Raw genomic sequence first — 19,875 nt, forward strand, 5'->3', positions numbered from 1 at the left:
TTGCCACTTCCCCAGGGCTTAATTTAGATTTTTTGTGTGGAGGGCTCCTGCCCATCCCCACACTGCCCCAGGGACTACCACCTCCCTGTGGCAATTTTAATTAAGGGCAGAGGTCAGTTCCGGACCCCCGGCCCCGGGTGTGAGAAGTTGGCCTAGTATATGCTGTCCACTAATTAAAGTGGGCACCTTGCACCAGTCTAAATGACCCTTATGATGTATGAGGTCAAAGATAACCTTTAGAAAGCTATCCTAGTAGTAGCTGTAGAGACTAGCCTTCAGGCTTAATCTTGAAGGAATGTAAAGCAGCTTGTTCTACCAGAATAGCACCTCCTATATTGATCAAATGAAAGGAGAACCACACAGTAGTTATATAAAAATATGTATTTATTTATATAACACTCTCTAGTATCCTCTAGACGAGGATAGAACACAAAGCACACAATAAGAGATGAATAGAACAGTTGTAAGTAGCACAATACACAGTAGGTTTGAGGGGAGACCAAATCATATGTTAAAATAGTGATATAACAACCAGGACTCGGGTCAAGACAAGGTCTAGAGCACATAGAATTGTTGGGACCCCAAGGAATCACCCCTGGTGAGTGAATAGCTAGGGACCCCACTGAGGAGGGGTGCAGTGTGCTAACACAACCATGGGCTTCATACAATTCTATGGGGAAGTCGCGGTTGCAATTTTACAGTTTAAGGATCCTTCTAGGGGGACTTCAAGGAAATCCTTTGGAACTTAAGAGGTTGGAGAGCCACTCCACCTATGGATACCGTAGTACCCAAGTTACCTATCCTTGAGAAGCCGGGTGCATAGGTCTGAAGTGGTGTCGGAAACCGTCGTCATTCTCAATGGTGGGCTGCCTGCCGTTAAGGTAAAAAGAGACCGGTGGAAACTGAGCCTAGATTCTGGAAGGAAGGAACCTGAATGCACAGGGGACAGAGTCTGGGTCACTTCAGAGTGATCAGGGGCTCGGCATATGAATGCCCACCGATGTCATGTGCTTCAGGTGTGAAGAAGAGATGCTTGGCTCTACAGCCACAAGGACCAGGAGATGTCGAGGACAACCAGGAGCCAGATGCGAGCTGTCCCATGAAGGATGTCGAGTGCTGATGGGTCGGTGTCCGGCTGGGTTACCAACAAGCCTTGGCAAAAGCAACTGATGCAAGAAGGCCAAGAAGGTTACTGTGTGGACCAGCGAGGTCCAGGGGATTCACCAAGCAATGGGGAGTCAGGGCATATCTGGAGAAACAAGGAAATCCCAACAGAAATCAAGATGACCCTCAGGAGGATCCACAGGCCGAACAACCAGGAGTCACGAGAGGACCTCGGGCAAGATTACAAAGGACCAGACCACGGAGCACTCAGTGCGAGGAGGCCAAAGTTCTTTGGTGCAAATACTGCTCAGGGTCAGGAATACATGGAGTCCAATGCACAAAAGCAGGAATCGCCAACAAGCATATGCAACGGCTAATGGATGCGGTGCACAGGGTTCAGGTTATGCAGTCCCCACAAGGGATACTGGCCTCAAACTTGCTGAGAGGGCAGATCAACCTCACAGACTTTCAGAAACCCCCTACTGTTGTTTCTGAACTCTTCAGAGTCTGCAGGAGCTCAGGAGAAGCAGACCAGTCAGTTGCATTGAGGTGCCTGCTAGTGCAGGGGAGTGACTCCTACACTCCAAGGGAGATTCTTCAGTTGTTCTTAGTGCACCACAGGTCCTGCACGGAGCCTGTATTGAGGAAGGGCACAGAAAAATCTTTGGACGGAGAGGGAGGCGAAGTCGGGCCCAGTCGAAGTCCAGCGAAGTTCAGAGTGTGGAGATGGTCACAGGTCAGTGGTTTCTTCTTGTAGAATCTTGTCCACGTAAAATCTAAAGTCTTACAGCCAGGTAAGCCCTTTTGTACCCACTGGAGGGGGTTGAACAGATTCTGGGGGACCCTTCTAGGGGAGGGTCAGGACAGAGGGATGGTTACACCCATGTCCTTTGTCCAGGTTTGCACCAGAGCAGGAGCCAATGGCTCCCAGAACTGGTTTGAGCTAGACTATGCACAGGGACACCAAATGTTCCCCCAGTGCAGACTTTGAGGCACTCTCACAGTGCACCCACCAAGCCCCAATACACTAAGGTTGTCACACCTCCCTGTGACAGGATGCCTATTGTTCTACCTTCCTCTGCTCGAGCTTGGCTCAGCAGCAGGAGGGCAGAAATGTGTCTCTGGTCGGCAGCATCCATTTTGTGCTGACCAGGTCCAGAAGGATGGCATGGATAGACCAGTGACTCCATGAAACTCGCTTCAGAAGGGTGGAATCATAACTCGCACACCGGTTACGCAGATAGACCTGGGTCCTGATTAGCAGGATCCCAGTCACAATAATCAAAATCAGTGCAACATCAAGCAAAAAGTGGGGATAACCATAAGTAGCAGATCCTACTTTCCTACACCGGGGACCACCAACTCCCCGGGGCTTCACATCAGTTGGGAGGGGGCTGTGCGGCCCCCCTCCTGGAGCCCTCTATGGCTCTGGAGACCACCACCCCCATGGCCAGCTCCAGCTATTTCCTTGGGTGCCCACCCCCTGGACATTGCAGTTTGCAATGACAGGGCGGGAGCACGGTTCCCGCCCTGTCATTGCAAACTTCTGCTTTGCTACATGGAAGCGAGAGTAGAAAACCTGCTCTCACTTCCACAAAGCAAAGCAGAATGTCTTTTGGACAAGGGGAACTGAATGTCAGCAGCTCCCTTTGTTCAAAAGCAATGCCGGCTCCGCAGGAGGCGGGGAGCCGTCAGGGACCGCGGGGGCATTGGGGCTTCCTCTGTGGTCCCCAACATGAGGCCGGCCCCGGGGGATGAGGACTCCGGGGCCAGAAGTGGCCCGGGAGGGGGGCACTCAGACGCCCTCCTGTAGCAATATTCTTGGGAAATATAAACTAGGCCAGGCCCCGGGGAATAGGGGCCCTGGGGCCAAAAGTGGTCCAGGGAAGGGTGACCATGTGGCTGCCTCCTACAAAAAAAGAATAAAAATAAATGAGGCAATGCCCCAGGGGATGGGGTCCCTGGGGCGGATATCGAATAATGGAAGTGGGCCGTTTTTTTTCTTTCGATTCTTGAGTCATGACCCCATTGTGGCTCTCAGCACGGCCCCCCCATGTAATGTAACATCACGTTGGGTTTGCGGATCCATCTCAAATAAATAATTTACCAGTATCTAGGAGGTAATGTTGCATTTGTGAACTTGCTTTACAGTGGTAGAGTCGTTGAACTTAAAAATAAGATAACATTTGACAGAGTAACTGAAAATATATAAAATTAAAAATTAAAAGTTTAACCTGAAAAGTGTATTGTGTTGTAGTACATTTAAATTCATGCTTTTGCAGATTTGCGACGGGTGCGCAAATCCACAAAAAAATACAAAAGAGTATGTATGTGTAAAAAACAATTAGATTCACTATTGTGTTGTAGGGTGGCTCCAAAAAGAGCCCTTCTTTTCATTATGAATTTGTTGTAGCTACTTGTAAGTGTGGATGCAGAGCTTCAGGTTGTTGAGAGACTCTATCTGTTCCCTTGATTTGTGAAGTGTACTCCATAATTTCTGTAGATGTCATCCATATCAAAACGTAGATTGTTGTTATAGATGGAGCCTATCCTATGGTCTCTGAGATAAGCAGAAACAGCTCTATTAACATTCTTATTAGCTTTTTCAATCTGTGTACAGAATTGATTTGACCACTTCCATTTCTGTCTTTGGCATATATTAGAGTATACAAAGACAGTTTGAGGCAAAAGCAACATCAATTGTGCAAAGGTGTCCTTCATTAGCATTTCCAGGCCTACCCCAGTCAATGTGCCTAGGTCATTGCCACCACAGTGCACAATCATGAGGTCGGGGTTGGAGATGCAAAACGGTTTTAACCAAAGGCATCAGTTGGTGCCACTGTAATCCTCTCTGTGCAATCCATTTAATATCCACAGTTTGCAAAGCTTTGTCTTTGTCAATACCTCTGCGTTCAGCATACCTTTTGAACAGAAGACATAACTGTGCCCAACAATCCATACTGTAAGAATCCTGACGGGATGTCTGGAAGTAATGAAAAGATGTCTGTAGCTGAGGTAGTCAGTTGTTAGAATTATAGGTGTCTAAAATGGTGGACAAGATGTTGTTTTTGAAAAAGCAGATAACTGATTGGCTGTAAATTAACACCGTACACTGAAAAATAGGATGCATGTTAATTTGTTAAAGAAGCATGTTTCTTATTGGTTATTAAAAATGTTTAAAAGGTACAGTAGATAGGATTAGGTAATATTTTGAAAAGTGAAACACACCTGCTATATGCATTTGTAAGCTGTTGTGCTGAACTTGAAAATATGTTGAACTTGTAACCTGGCAGTTCAGTTGAATGTTGCAGAAAGTGTTATGGAAACTGGGATTAAGCAGAATGGGGGAAGGGTTGAAATGTAGCTGTGGTTTAAAATATGAAATTGTACATTATATATAAGTGATATCTTATTAAAGAACAATTTCCCAAATCACTAGTATATTTAGAAGTGGTGTGTTCTTAAAAAAATAATGCTAGTATTAGGTTTTTTAACTCCTGTAAGGATTCGCGGCTCCATCGCAATGGTACATGGTGGAATCGCAACTCCAGAAAATTACAGAACCAGTTTGGACACTTTTAGAAGTCAGTTGGTAAGGGTTAATATGTCTAACCAATAGAAATGTGTTTCACAATTTGAAAAAATTTAGAAAGGATTGTGATTTGTTAATTACATTTATTTGTGTAGAGAAAGAGAGGTAAAGTTTGCCATTACTGGTTTACCTTGCTGAGAGTGGTGCATTACATTTATTGTGTGCATAAGAAAATCTTTTATGAGTTTCTGATATTTCATTTTGTACAATACTATTAGGAAGGTGAGTTACAAATTTTTGAGGTGTATTATGTATTAGCTTTATTTAAAAAAATTATTCAAGAAATGTGATGTTTGAAATATTCCATTAAATGTAGAGATGTGTATTGTACTTTGTTTTATTGAACTTAAATGATGATTGGAATAGATTGTGTATAGTAATATGTGTATATTGAAAGATGATTATGGTAGTTTGTATTAGTTTGTGGAAATGTACAATTGAAGGACACCACATAATTTTAGGTGTTGCATTCATTTTGGAAGCGCAGTCTGTCAAGTTTTAAGGTGTGCATGAACTTGTAACTTGTGTATGTCTGTACTTGCATATGTATTCTTCATATCTCTTATACATTAGAAGAAGGCAGGTGTATAACAAAGAGGTGTTGTTGCTTTTTATGTGGCTTGGTTCAACACTGTGAGTACTAGTAGAATGGGGTAGCTGCAGCACAAAAGTGATGTTTAAAACATGTTGACATGAGGGATTAGGGATTAGGCTATTTTGTAAAAGAGTCTAGAGAGGTGCAGTTGAAATATGATATAGAAATTTAGGAGTTTTCTTGAGATGGCAATTGTGTTCTGTGAAGTTTTCTGGTCTGCATATTGTTGCGCTTGAGGAAACTCTTTACTTGGATATAAATTCTTATATGTGTTGTGCACCTGAAGATGCATGATGTGTAAAACACTGGTATATGAGTCTGTGGAAAGGTAAACTTCAAATACGCTGCATCATTTTCAATGTCCGCTTGAAATGTGAAGTACAGACTGTCAAGCTTTAAGATCTGGATGCTCTTGTAACTGAAGTATATCTCTACTTGCATATGTATTCTCATATGTGTTATGTATCTGAAGATGCTAGACGTATAAAACACAGGTATACATCTATTTGTATGCTTCTTTTATATATGGTGTCACTAGCAAAAGATAGAGAGATATGCATGCATGCTTTCAGGAATATAGTGAGTCCTACAGTGGAGACATGCAAAGGGTTGCTGGGTTATATTTCACTAGGCCCAACAACCTGAGTAGTCGCAAAATGGTCAAGCTGTAACAAAAACGTGAGGTTTAAGATCTGTTGGCAGAGGAATTAGTGATTATGCTACTCTTTGTGAGTCTGTGGAAAGGTATACTTGAAGTATACTGCATAAATCTAGGTGTATGTTTGAAATGTGAAGTGCAGTCTGTCAAGTTTTAAGGTCTTCATGGTCTTGTGACTGAGGTATATCTTTACTTGCACATGTATTGTGATATGTATTATGCATCTCAAGATGCAAGACATAAATAACACAGTTATACATCTATTTGTATGCTTCTTTTATATATAGTGTGAGTAGGAAAAGGTACAGACATATGCATGCATGCTTTCAGGAATATAGTGAGACCTACAGCAGCGACATGCAAGGGGTTGCTGGTTTATATTTTGCTAGGACCAAGACCCTGAGTAGTTGCAAAATGATGAAGCTGCAGTACAAAAGTGAGGTTTAAGACATGTTGGCAGAAGGATTTGTGATTATGCTACTTTGTGTCAGTCTGTGAAAAAGTTTACTTGAAGTATGCCGCATTAATCTAGGTGTCTGAAATGTAAAGTGCAGTCTGTAATGTTTTAAGGTTTTCGTGGTCTTTTACTGAGGTATGTATCTACTTGCACATGTATTGTGATATGTGTTATGCATCTCAAGAAGCAAGATGTATAAAACACAGGTGTACATCTATCTGTGTGCTTCTTTCATATATGGTGTGAGTAGGAAAAGGTACAGACATATACATGCATGCTTTCAGGAATATAGTGAAGCCTACAGCAGAGACATGCAAAGGGTTGCTGATTTATATTTTGCTAGGCCCAAGATCCTCAGTAGTTGCAAAATGGTGAAGCTGTAGTACAAAAGTGAGGTTTAAGACATGTTGGCAGAATGATTAGTGATTATGCTACTTTGTGTGAGTCTGTGAAAAGGTTCACTTGACGTATGCTGCATAAATCTAGGTGTGTGTTTGATATGTGAAGTGCAGTCTGTCAAGTTGTGTTTTATACATCTACCATCTTGAGATACATAACACATATGAAAACACATGTGCAAGTAGAGACATACCTCAGTCATAAGACCATGAAGACCTTAAAACTTCACAGACTGTACTTCACATTTCAAAGACACACCTACATTTATGCAGCATACTTTAAGTGAACCTGTCCAAAGACTCACTCAAAGTAGCATAATCGCTAATTACTTTGCCAACATATCTTAAACCTCACTTTTGTGCTGCAACTTCACTATTCTGCAACTACTCACATTGTTTGATCTACCGAAATGTAAAACAGCAACCCTTTGCATGTCTCTGCTGTAGGTCTCACTATATTCCTGAAGCATGCATGCATATGTTTGTACTTCTTCCTCCTGACACCATATATAAAAGAAGCATACAAATAGATGTATAGCTGTGTTTTATACGTCTTGTATCTTGAGATGCTTAACACATATCACAATACATGTGCAAGTAGAGACATATCTCAGTCACAATACCATGAAGGCCTTAAAACTTGACCGACTGCACTTCACATTTCAAACACACAGCTAGATTTATGCTGTATACTTTCAGTGAACCTTTCCATAGACTCACACACACAAAGTAACATAATCACTAATTCTTCTGCCAACATGTCTTGAACATCACATTTGTGCTGCAGCTTTACCATTCTGCAACTACTCGGAGTGTTGGGCCTAGCAAAATATAAACCAGCAACTCTTGCATTTCTCTGCTGTAGGTCTCGCTACATTCCTGAAAGCATGCATGCATATGTCTCTACCTTTTCCTACCGACACCATTTATAAAAGAAGCATACCAATAGATGTACACCTGTGTTTTACACCTAACATCTTGAGACGCCTAACACATATAAGAACACATGTGCAATTAGAGAGATAGCTCAGTCAAAACACCATGCAGACCTTTAAACATGACACACCACATTTTACATTTCAAACAGACAACTACATTTATGCAGCCTACTTCAAATGTGCCTCTCCTCAGACTCATTCAAAGTAGCCTAATTACTAATTCTTCTCCCAACATGTCTTAAAGCTAACTTTTCTGCCTTTGACTCAGGCCTTTAATGCTGGAGTGGGCCTTTAATGCTGGAGTGGGCCTTTAATGCTGGAGTGGGCCTTTAATAAATAGCTGGTATAGCCTGCTACGGCGGGCTATAAGGCTATATTACAGGTTTGATAATATGTAATGCATAATATTCTAGAAAGTGTATGTGTTATTGAGACATTTGGAATGCAAATGAAAGTATTTGTTTAATTATAGATGAGAATATTTGTATATAATTATTTTAAAAATATAATATTATTTTTAGAAACTATTTAAACTTTTCTTTTTTCAGATCTTCACCATATTTACTGAAGAAGATTGAGTATTGGAAGAAAAGAATAAAATAAAAGACAATTGAAAAAAACAGTAAAATTTTAAGAAAAGAGAAAAGCAGAAATTAGATGAAATTCAAAATGATACATTGAAGAAAAAGACTTCTGGTAAGCAATCGGAAGGAAACAAAATGACATATTAATAGAAAATCATGTTATGGTAAAACAATCTATGTTGAAAAGAGGCTGAAAGAATATAAGGACATTAGGAAGAGAATGTTTAACGGTAGAGTACTACAAACTGTATTGAAAGATTGCATACAATATAAAAAGAGATCAGCAGCTTATACAAAAAGCAACATATTGAAAGTGTTGTAGAAAAAGCTTTTGAATTGAAACGAAAATTATTTATATTGATATTAAAGAGAAAGAAAACATTAGATAAAACAATGGTGTTTTTGAAGGAGAAAACAAAAGAAAAAGATGGGTTAATAGAATTAAGTTCTGCAAAAACTTTACAGGTGAATGGAAACACCCTTCTAGCACTGAGCCTTTCTTTAATGAAGAAAGCTATTTTTTACAAAATATATTAGTTCATGCAGTTGATTTCAGTGGTCGTTGTTATGAAATGAAAGATGGTTGTCCAATTCAAAAAGAAAAGATGGTTGCTAGGGATATGGAAGAAGAAATGGCTGAAGAAGTGGGATTATAATAGTATTTCTAGTATACGAAAGGAATCTATTGACATATTACAAGTTTTTTAACGAAATTATTGCAAACAAAGTCTTAAACAGAAGAATAATATGTTACAAGGTCCAGATCCATGTAAAGTAAGAAAATATGCTAACTTGCAAGGTCACCATCTGGCTTGTTTTCAAGAAAAGTGTGTCAAAGTACTTCCCATCATTTAAGAATGTTAGCAGTACATCACTCACAAATGCGGAAGTTAGTAAGGAGAACCTACTAGTACTAGTAGTAAATGTATTTGGTAACCAAGTACCATCCAAGTGCACATGTGCAAAAACATTACAAGCAACATATCATAAAACCAATATAAAAGATGCTACAGCACATTTCATTAGGAGAAAAGCAGCACTATTCAAAATGTAATTTTTTAAAATCATTATTTATGTGCGAAATGAGAGCAGAAATCAAGCAGAACTGTGTGCAAATTGAGCAATAGATACATAAAAAATACTTTAACAACTCTCTTCCAGCAATATATAGATAACATCAATATTTGTAAAAATAAAACAAACATTAAAAAAGTTAGGCCTAGTCACTTAGGGGCACAGCCAATAGTCTACTACGTTTGTGCCATACTGCCTGTAAAAATGTGCTTGTAGCAATGGCTCTTACTGGAGTTGTGTCGCTCCTGAGTATTCTATGGGCCACTATATCTTTTGTTAACTTCAGATTTATGCATATGGGAATAATCCATTTCCGGCACAGGCCATGGTAGCTCGGACAGAATAATAATATTTGTGTCACATCTTCATGTGCTGAGCCACATGCTGAACAAGTACTAATGCCAAGGGCCTTGCCCCATTGATTCGTTACAGATCTTAAGGGCAAGGTGTCAAGTCGAAAATGGAAATAAAGAGTCTTGGCTAGAGGGGAGGTAATTCAATTTAAAAATTCCTCATAACGAGGAAATGGCCTAATATCTAGAAATCTGTTTGGTAGTTTGCCAATTGAATGTTTTGTTAAATGAATATCTTGGAGACGGATCCAATAACTAGATTTTAAAAAGTTAAAATCGGTCTTACACATTCCTTCCGGGTTGATCCATAGCCTTGTCAATCCCAGCTTATCAAACCAATCTGAGACATACTTGACCCAAGGTATTCATTTGGCACCCCTTATACTCAACAATTGAACAAGGCAATCTCTATATTCCTTCAGCTTGGGAGTGACCCATAATAGATTCCAGTAGACAAGTGGTCTAAGGGCAGCCAAATCTGCGATTCTTTTAAGCCCCAAATCGTAAAAGAAAGGAATTAAAGGTGTGCTACTGGGGACAGAGACCAGCCTTCTAGCAAATGCATTTTCTGCAGCAGTAAGTTGAAAAACATCAATGCATCCCCAAGTCTCGGCTCCATATAGCTTTGCCCCGATAGACTTCCAGGGCTGATGATCCTGCACGGGAACTTGTTTGCCTATGCAGCCTACTGATAGCATTTGCTCCATGCTCTAGTAGTAGTGAACTTTCCTTAAGTTGGTCATTCCACCTCATGTTCCCCATTACCCTATCTCCTAAGTAATCTATGCTCCTAACCCTCTCAAGTACTTCACCCCCAGCCCGTATGATTGAATTTTTGGCCGCTGCTTTACTGAATACTATGTACTTGGTTTTGTTAGCATTGATTTCCAAGTCCCTTGCCACACAGAAATCAGTGAATGTATTGACAAGGAGCTGGGGCCCCATTGGGGTCTTGGAAATGAGAAGGGAGTTGTCTGCAAATAAAATAATCAGTACCTTACTACCATTTTGCAGACGGGAGTCAATTCTACTATTTTTCAAGACGTCTACCAGATTGTTTATGTAGAGGGTAAAGAGCAGAGGAGCAAGGACACATCCCTGTTGTACACCCCTCTGTATGGTGATATGCTTGGTTAACTCTCCTGCATGCCCACACCGTACCTGAGCAAAGTTGTTGCTATGTAACTGGGGCATGAGATGGATTATGTTCCCTGGGACCCCCATCAAATTTAAAACAGGCCACAGATTTGTACGGGGGATGAGATCAAAGGCGGCTCTATGATCAATGAATGCCACATAAAGATTCTGCTGTTATAGTATAGTATATTTCCATTGAAGTAATTGTAAGACTGAAAATGTGGTCTACAGTGCTCATTCTTAGAGCGAAACCCTGCTTGGAGATTATTGGTCTATCCAGTGATGTCATTTATCTAGGATTAGTTTGGCAACATTTATTTGGGCATTATCGATTAGGCTAATTGGTCTATAATTCGATGGTACACATGCATCAACCCTTCTTGTATATGGTGACAATCTCGGCCCCTTTCCAGGAGTCAGGTATCTCCCCCCTTCTCGCTATATAGTATTGGAAACAAGATTAAAATAAAGTGACCAAATCTGGGGTTCTGATTTATCGAGGTCCCCTAGAATTTTATCAGGTTCTGGTGCCTTAGCTGTCTTTAGCGCAGAGATGGCATTCATGGTATCTTCTAGATTAAAAGTGACAGCTGGGCCATCAAGTTGTAAAATATTGTGGCAGGACGAGCCTCTAGATGGTATTGTAATACTATAAGAGCCCTCTGGAATGCCTACCTTAGGCTCATAGAGCAAAAGACACACAATTGATGGATGGAATGCAGAGCAAATCAAAACATTCATCCCCAGTCAAGAGATCTGGGTTAAATCCATCATTCTTTTGCTCACCATGCCACCCCAGTTTAGACCCAGCTATATGCAAATCAGTCCGGACCCTGTGCCTCATGGGAACAGTCCAGCCCGAACTGCAAAGCCAGGTCCTCCCTGGACCAGAAACAAGCATTCTAGGACCGGTTTCGGGGTTTCACCCCTCTTCAGCCAGGATAGCTTGATTCCAGTGGCACAGTGAGTAGAGATCAGAAAAAAGAGACACCCACCTTTCAGCTAAAATAAAATGTTGATGGTTCTTATTATTCTCCGCTGTGAGCCAGAATAGGTTGTTATCATTTGTTTTTACCGCACACAGCACATCCTCCTAGATTCTGTCATCCCTTTGCATTTTTGCCATTTTTATGGAGGTTTCATACGTGCGCCTTGCTTGGGCTGTTTGGTCCTTATCACCTTCTAGGATAGCACACCTTGATAGATATTTAGTTTGTTTGCAAGGGGAATCGAACAAAGTAGTTTTTTCCCCAAAACTGGTATCTTGCTGGCCATATCTTTATAAAAATACCCGTAGAAGCTCTTTAAAGAAAAAATTGTGTATGCTTAAAATTTGGATTTCTTGTTTGTTCACATCTTCGTAATTATCCAGTGGGCTAACAAAAAGCCCATATATCTGTAACAACAATGTTTGATTCATCATAATTTTGGGCCAGGAGACATGGAGCCTGCAGTAAGAAAGAACAGGATCTGGTACCTCTGTGTGGCACGTATTTGATGCTCTTGCCAATGAAGCTCCACCCAATGAAACCAGCGAGGAGTCATGGTCACTGTCAGTTTGTCTATCCACTTTCATATCATTCAAAAGTGGCCAGAGTCTCATATAAAAAAAATAACCAAATCGATAACAGTCGCATGATTACCTCTTCTGAAGGTGGGGGTTCAATCCGGGTCAGATCTAGTGAGACTGTTACATGCCCTCAACCCTCTACTCACTACTAGGAAGCCTAGCTTTCGACCAGTTTCCGTAAAATTTGCTCGGGGTTTCCCCATTAGGGAATTTTAATACCCCACTGTTCATCCTCATCTTCTGTAACTTCATTAACATAGGAGGATGGTTCATAGGATGTATTGAAATCACCGGACAGTATTACATTTGTGTACAAATGAAAAGAGTCCAACACTTTATCAAGAATAGACAAAGTGGGGGATTCGATACCAGCCACACTAGATCTTAGATATATGTTTAAGAGGTCCAAGACAAGTCCTGATGGTAGCAAGGCAGTGATCCCCATTAAATCTAAACATGATATCTGTATCAACGTGCATGACTTGAATACATTATTCTTAACAAGAATCAGGAGACCTCCAATTGCCCTTCCACAATGGTTGGGGGGTTTAGCTTCAAGACTATAACTTGTAAACCCATCCAAATTTGTTTTTCAGTAGCCCAGATCTCTTGAAATATACAAATATCATGCTCTCCGATGTATAGTAACTACTAGGGATCATCTAGCTTAGTAGTAATACTTGCCAAGTTCCAATATATTAGCTTAATACGAGCCTGTGACTGGGTGCCTGTGAGACCCGCTGCATACAAGGAGCATGAGCTAACATCCAGAAGTATAATTGTTATATCACCTGGCCTACACCCACCCTTCTTGTTGTCGCTACCCAGATTCCCAGCTGGCCTACTCAGGCAGGTAGAAGCATTGAGTAAAGTTTCCCCTTCATTTCTATGAGGAGACACACAGTTTGTCATTTTCAACACCCCACCGTCCCTCCTCCTATTGTCTGCCGAATCAATAGCCACATTTGTTGGGAGAGATATCATACCTAGCATTTCTACACAAGATAAAACACAATTACTCTGTGCATACGTTTCACTCAGTCAATCGACTGCATTCAGGTTTGCATTAGAAGCTTGGTGACTAGCTTGTGAGGATGAGTTATCGGATTGCACCAGGGAGCTTCTCAAGCATCTACTAGTTGAAAGAGACAGCTTTAATCTGATTCCCATTGCATAATTTCCTATAAGGTGGCTAGCCCAAATTAAAAAATTTATGAGATTCTCAGCTAACTGGCTGCCACATAAAATAACCTGGATGTAATCGTAAACTGAGGTGTCTGAAGGGCACCGTCTAGCACTCAAAATATTTGATCTAATTACAGAGAGATACGTGTGCTTTACCCTAAGCCAGAAAATTACTTTGTTGATTAACCCATTAGTATCTTCATAGGTTTCTTAATTAAGTTTAAGCACTCGCGTCATATAGATTGAATTGCTAGGGTCTTGATATGACTTTCTTTGGAAACAATCAATTTGAGTCATTGATGAATAGTCTTGTTGTAAATGAGGAGTAAGTTCATGTGGAGCACCCTGATAGGGAGGACAGTTTACGTTAGCACCAGCTCTTATTCTCTTGTGGAGATTACCATATGCTGCTCTTATGGTCAAACTATTGAGGGCTGTTGAATTATGGTACCTTACAGATCGCGTTGGGTAATCTGCAGAGAAATACTTGTAGATCAAGGGATTTCTGGTGGCTTTACAGTACTTGAGGTGTGTCACGATTCCTGCAGGGCTGGGATGGGACAAGAGAGTAAAAGTGACTGGTGCACTTTGTCTCCTGAACACAGTCCTCTCCTTTCTTTCCAGCCAGATGACTGGAATGCCTATGGAAACAAAAGTGACAACGCGAACACCATATATTATGGACCAGGTCCCTTTCACTGGAGAGACGTCGAGTTGAACGCCGCCTACAACAGTGAAGACATCACCAACCAGCAAATAAAAGCAGAGCAAAGCCATGATGAGGGGACGCTTAGATCCGGAAGAGAGGCAGCCGTGGGAAAACACGAGGAGTTCCCGGTATCCATTGATGAGCCTCCAAAGGAGAGTCAAGCGGTGCCGCTCGCGACTCAAAGGGGAGAAGAAGAAGAAGCTACGGAGGAGCCAGGAGGGCAACAACAACACGTTGTGCCCCACCATGCTCCTGGAGGAGCTTGGCTCCAACAGGTATGGGAGCGTGTTACGGGGTGGATGGGGAGAAAGGTGCACGCCAACAGATAGTCACCACCTGTTATCCCCTCACATTTACCCGGTTCCCAGCATGGTTTTCTTGTCTATCAAGGAGTTAGTTTGGCATCGGTGCTCCCTCACGACCTCCCTTATTTGCTTTAATATGTGACCTTAGCCCTCACCATCCCTTCCTTTTCTCTTTCCTTTCTCGAGCACCCAGGGATACCTGAAGAACGAGGAGTCATAAAAGAAGGAAGTCAAAGGAAGAGGTCTGTGGAAGATAATAGAACTGAAACCAGCGCCTGTGAAGCGTAACAGGACTGAAAGACAGACCGTCATTTTGTAACATTAACTCTGGCATCCCGCAAGAAAAGAGTGTTTGCAATTAAACTGAGTCTTGCTAGCCCCTGTGTACAGCCTGATCCTTGCCTACTGTCACAAGGTGGCAGCAGAATTTTGAGTCTGATCCAATCTATTTGTGTCTACTGGCACTTTCGAGTAGATTTAGTTCACTTTTGGGTCTAAAAAAGGTTGGGCTGGGTTTTTATTGCAGCAACATAGTAAACTTCTTTGCTGTAGCAAAGAAACTCTATCTACCATTGAAGCAATCAGTTGATCCAATTTCAGTGCTAGTATTGATAGAGTTGCGCTTTCGGCAGGTATCACCGGCCTTGATTGGCATCCATTTTCCATTGGATCAACATGGCTGTTGTCAGTTTGCGACTGGTATAAATTTGGCCGCTCAGCATCTCCTGGAGTTTGAAGGACTGCAAATCGCTTATGGCAGGGAACACTCGGAGCGAGAGTAACCTCGGGAAACAGTGGGCAAGGAGTTTTAGTAGTCTGTATCGAAGGGTCTTCTTCTCTTGCCTTGGGCTTAGATGTGGGTGATAGTGGGGTTACACCTGCAGCAGAATCCGTTGTTACACACTGATGGTCTGATGCAGCAGGGCTTGTTTGCTGTCTGAGGGCTACTTGCTGCAATTTTTTAGCTTTAATATTTTTAAACATATCCGGAACTGTTGAAACACCACCCTTCCAGTCATTAGAGCCCACTGGATTTAATAGGGATTCAACTTCTTCAATTAGTAAATCGATATCAGCCCATGTATCAGTATTAGGGTGCAAATCAGCCATTTGCTTTTTATGGCCTGGTTTTCGTGCTTTCTTAGCTCTGGTTTCAGCTCTAAATAGATCACCAACTTTACTCTTACCCATAGTGAGGGCTAACTCAGTCTGCACGCCCAAAAGCACAAAGACAGAAAAAAAGGATAAAAGGAGTGGGACTTACTCGTCCTTAACATCTGCCAGTTCCTTCCAAGATGGGATACTCCCAACCCAGGCCCCTGGCCTGACACAGTGATAAGATCTTAGACTTATATTGAAGAGATATGGAGTCGTAAGCAGCTTGTAAGTTTCGAATGCCAGCTGTTAGAGGGGGAGCCTTGCCCGGCCACCTCCGGTCAATGACAGGGAAGGATGGACCCGCCATTGGGCTATGCTTCGCCCGGGCATGTCCCGCACAGCGGGATCTCTCCGTCTGTTATATGCACCTCCGGGCGCAGGATGATGTCTCAGCGGTGTGGGAGAGCCTGGGAAATGGAGTCCGCTATGGCTCCTGCAGCTGGCTCTCCCCTGGTGCTGTGAAGTGCTTCCCGCGCAGCGGGATCTCTCCATCCATTATATGCACCTCGGGCGCAGGATGGCATGTCAGCGGTGTGTGGGAGCCTGGGAAATGGAGTCCGCTATGGCTTCTGCTGCTGGCTCTCACCACGGTGCTGTGAAGTGGTCCCGCGCAGTGGGATCTCTCCGTCCGTTATGTGTGCCTCCGGGCACACGATGGCATGTCAGCGGTGTGGGGGAGCCTGGGAAATGGATTCCGCTATGGCTCCTGCTGATGGCTCTCTCCCCGGTGCTGTAAAGTGCGTCCCTCTACTATGTAAAAAGTCCTGCATTATCTTTAAGTAAAATAAACTCAGCTCTTGTGCATGGGTCATTATTGGATGAAAAAAAGTATGTGATGAAATACAGTTTCATTATTTTGGTTCAAAAGAGGAGTGTAGAGAAAGTGAAAGCTTGATATATGTAGGTGTTGAAGAACAGGTGGAAGAAATTAGTACTGAGAAGTTTGCAGAAGAAATGACAAAGTTTAAGATACTTTCATGTGAAAAACCAATCTATGTTTGCATTTGTTGTCGAAGTACTCAGTATAGAAATCAAATTAGGAATGTTGATGTGTATTTAAAAAGTAAAAAAGGTAAACAATGATAAGTGGGAGCAATTTGGTTGTTATTAGTGGAAGGTCGTTTTGAGTTGGGTACTGATCAACATATTTGTAACTATTGTTACAACAAATTAGAAGAGAACAAAGTGGCAGCTAGAGCAATACATAACTTAGAGTTGGTAGCTATTCCTCCAGAACTGGCAGATCTAAATACATATGAATCCATTCGTATTCAATACGTGCACCCATTTCAGGCTATAGTTCGTATGGAGCCTAAAACAGGTAAGCTACCTTCAACAGATTTACAAAGAGGTCTGAAAGGAAGAGTCATGTATTTACCTTTAGATTTTAAGAAAACTATTGGAATTGTTGGTATAGGCAGAGAGGAAAGTGAGCCTGTAGTTATTCTAGTAAATGGTGTACCAACAAAGAATCGAAAGATATGGCAAGAGTTAGTAGATGTAACCAAATATCAAAAGGCTACATTATATCTTGTACAGAATTTTTTTATTATAACATTTTAAATGTGGAAGAACAAGAAATATGTTTTGATGATGAAACTGAAATTTCACCTGGCCAAATAGAAAAAGTGGACAAGTCCAGGAGTGAATAGATTTGCAAAAATTACAGTATACATCCTCTACATTCAAAAGAAGTGATAGGAAACACACTATTTAATCATTTCAAATTAAGAAAGCAAAGGGAACTCCCATGAATGTATGGGGAAAAAAGTTGAAAAGCTCATTGTTTTCCACAGCTCTTACCCACTTCAGAAGGTGGATGATATGATGAACGAGAGGTAAAGATTCCAGCTTCAGAACACCGCTCTTCAAGATTGTACTCTCAAGAGCCAAGAATTTGACAGTGTATTCCATACATATTTCATCTTCTGTTTGAAAGTGACTTGTCTGGACTGTTATATGCTGTGAACCACATATTAAAAACAGGAGTTCATCTTACACATGTTTCTGTCAATGTGGTACCAATGAGTATTGGTATCGTCATCATGGAGAATTTAAATGTATGTTAAGAAACGTAGGTACCCATACATTAGTTGTTACACTTAGCTGTGCTGAATATGCGTGGGACATTCTATTTGAATTTCTACAAGAAGCAATTTCAAATGTAAAAAACATTGATTTGAAGACAGCTGAAGAAGAACTGATTTTTGGATCCTTTAAATGTGTGCAGATATTTTAATCATAGGTTTCAAGCTAATATCTGCAATAAAAATAATCAACCTCTTGGAGAAGTTACTGATTTCTTTTGGAGAAAGGAGTACCAAGCCAGAGGTGCTCCTCATGTACACATTTTGTTATGGATCAAGGATGTACCAAAATTATGAACTGTTACTGATGAAACAGTTTTGTCTTTCATCGAAGAGTATGTTACCTGTGCCATTCCAAAAAAAGGAGGAGCAAACAACTTGAGACAACAATTATGGTTTCAAACTCATTGATGTGGAAAATATTGTCTATGAAAAACAAGTTAAAGGAAATCTTTTATACAAAATGTCGTTTAGGATTTCCACGTCCAATCATTTCAAAAGGAAAAGTCAATAGTTTTATGTCAGCAGTAAGGCATAATATAACTCAAAAATCTCCAAAGAATACATACAACTTAAATAGAACTGAAGATTCAAAGTATATTAATGACTACAATCCAGTAATTTTGGCAATGTGCAATGCAAACATGGAATTTCAATATGTTGCAGATAATTAAATTGCTGTTGCTCGGTATGTTACGTCATACATAACTAAACCTGAAAAGACAGAGTTGAAAGAAATGTAAGAAGAAATTGTACAGAGTTAGCTTGAAAATGCTATCCCACAGAGAGATTGGATCCTATGAGTGTTCGGATCGTTGAGCTCTGCCAGTTTATATTCAAATCCAAGAGGAATCATTTCGGTAAGTCTAGGTCTTGCTGCAACATGAAATAGAGTACTGAAATCTGTACAAGAAATTGAATACTTAGCTTTGAATTAGCCAGAAAGTACAGATATTGTTAAACACATATCCCAAAAGGAGTACACACCTGGAAAACATATGTCTCTATTAAGTACTGAAACAATACAGCTTTAAGGGAAATGGTACAGAACATATAAATGAAGAAAAATATGCAGTGATTGGATGTGATGGATGTTTGGTAAAACAAGCCAAAGAAATCCTATTAACCACAGAAAACTTTGTAGTGAAAGTCCACATAAGAGGGAATTTTTCTATTTAACACTTCTGCAAATGTTCAAGCCTTGGCGTAGTGAAGCAGAATTACTTGGAGATTTTGACTGCTATGAAGATTCTTTTAATGCATGTAAAGATAGTTTTCAATGCACAATCTTCCCAACTTACCTACAAATGTTAAATGATGAGATTGAACAAGAAACTACTATTGCATTACATTATAGCTAGAGACAGTTCTCAAGATAGTCAAAGTTTGGGTCCACTAAGTCAAGATCCACTGGGACAACCAATTATTGAACATGAAGCAGCAATAGCCATGAATGAAGTGGAAACTACAATGCTACAAGCATTACAGGATATTAATTAGTTGGAAATGTTAGAAGAACAACTAAACATTGAGCAAAAAGAAATATATCTACAAGTGACAGAACCGATACATCATGGTTTGCAACATGAAAAAAAAGAATGCCAATGCTCATCATTTAAACCTATTTCAATGTATATCAGAAGTCAAGCTGGAACAGGAAACGTTTCTTAATTAAAGTGTTGACTAATTATCTATGCAAAACAATAGAATCACATTTATCTTGTGTTGTAACAGCTCCAACTGGATTAGCAGCACACAAAATTAAATGAATTACTTTACATTGATTACTCATGCTACCAGTTGAACATGAAAATACATTGGAATATCACAAACTATCTGGAGAAGCTTGTTATGAAGTTTCAAGAGTACTGAAGAAAATGCAACTTCTAATCATTGATGAGGTGTGCATGGTCTCAAACTGAATGCGTGCCTTTGTTAATTTAAGAACGCAACAGATTTTAAAAACCGATT

General features: G+C 40.7%; 1 protein-coding gene across 4 annotated transcripts in view; it reads left to right on the forward strand.

Annotated features, from left to right (window-relative positions):
- HEPACAM (hepatic and glial cell adhesion molecule) overlaps positions 1-19,875 on the forward strand; it is a 1,886,975-nt gene that overhangs the window by 72,547 nt on the left and 1,794,553 nt on the right. The window contains exon 2 of one of the 4 annotated variants that reach the window (XM_085646096.1): positions 8,291-8,438. The exons of the other annotated variants lie outside the window; for them this stretch is intronic. The gene's annotated coding sequence lies outside the window, so the exon portion shown is untranslated. The remainder of the gene's footprint in view (positions 1-8,290; positions 8,439-19,875) is intronic. 4 annotated transcript variants of the gene reach the window in all.

Source organism: Triturus cristatus, chromosome 3_1, assembly GCF_964204655.1.
Source record: "Triturus cristatus chromosome 3_1, aTriCri1.1, whole genome shotgun sequence".
In the NCBI taxonomy this organism is placed as follows: Eukaryota; Metazoa; Chordata; class Amphibia; order Caudata; family Salamandridae; genus Triturus; species Triturus cristatus.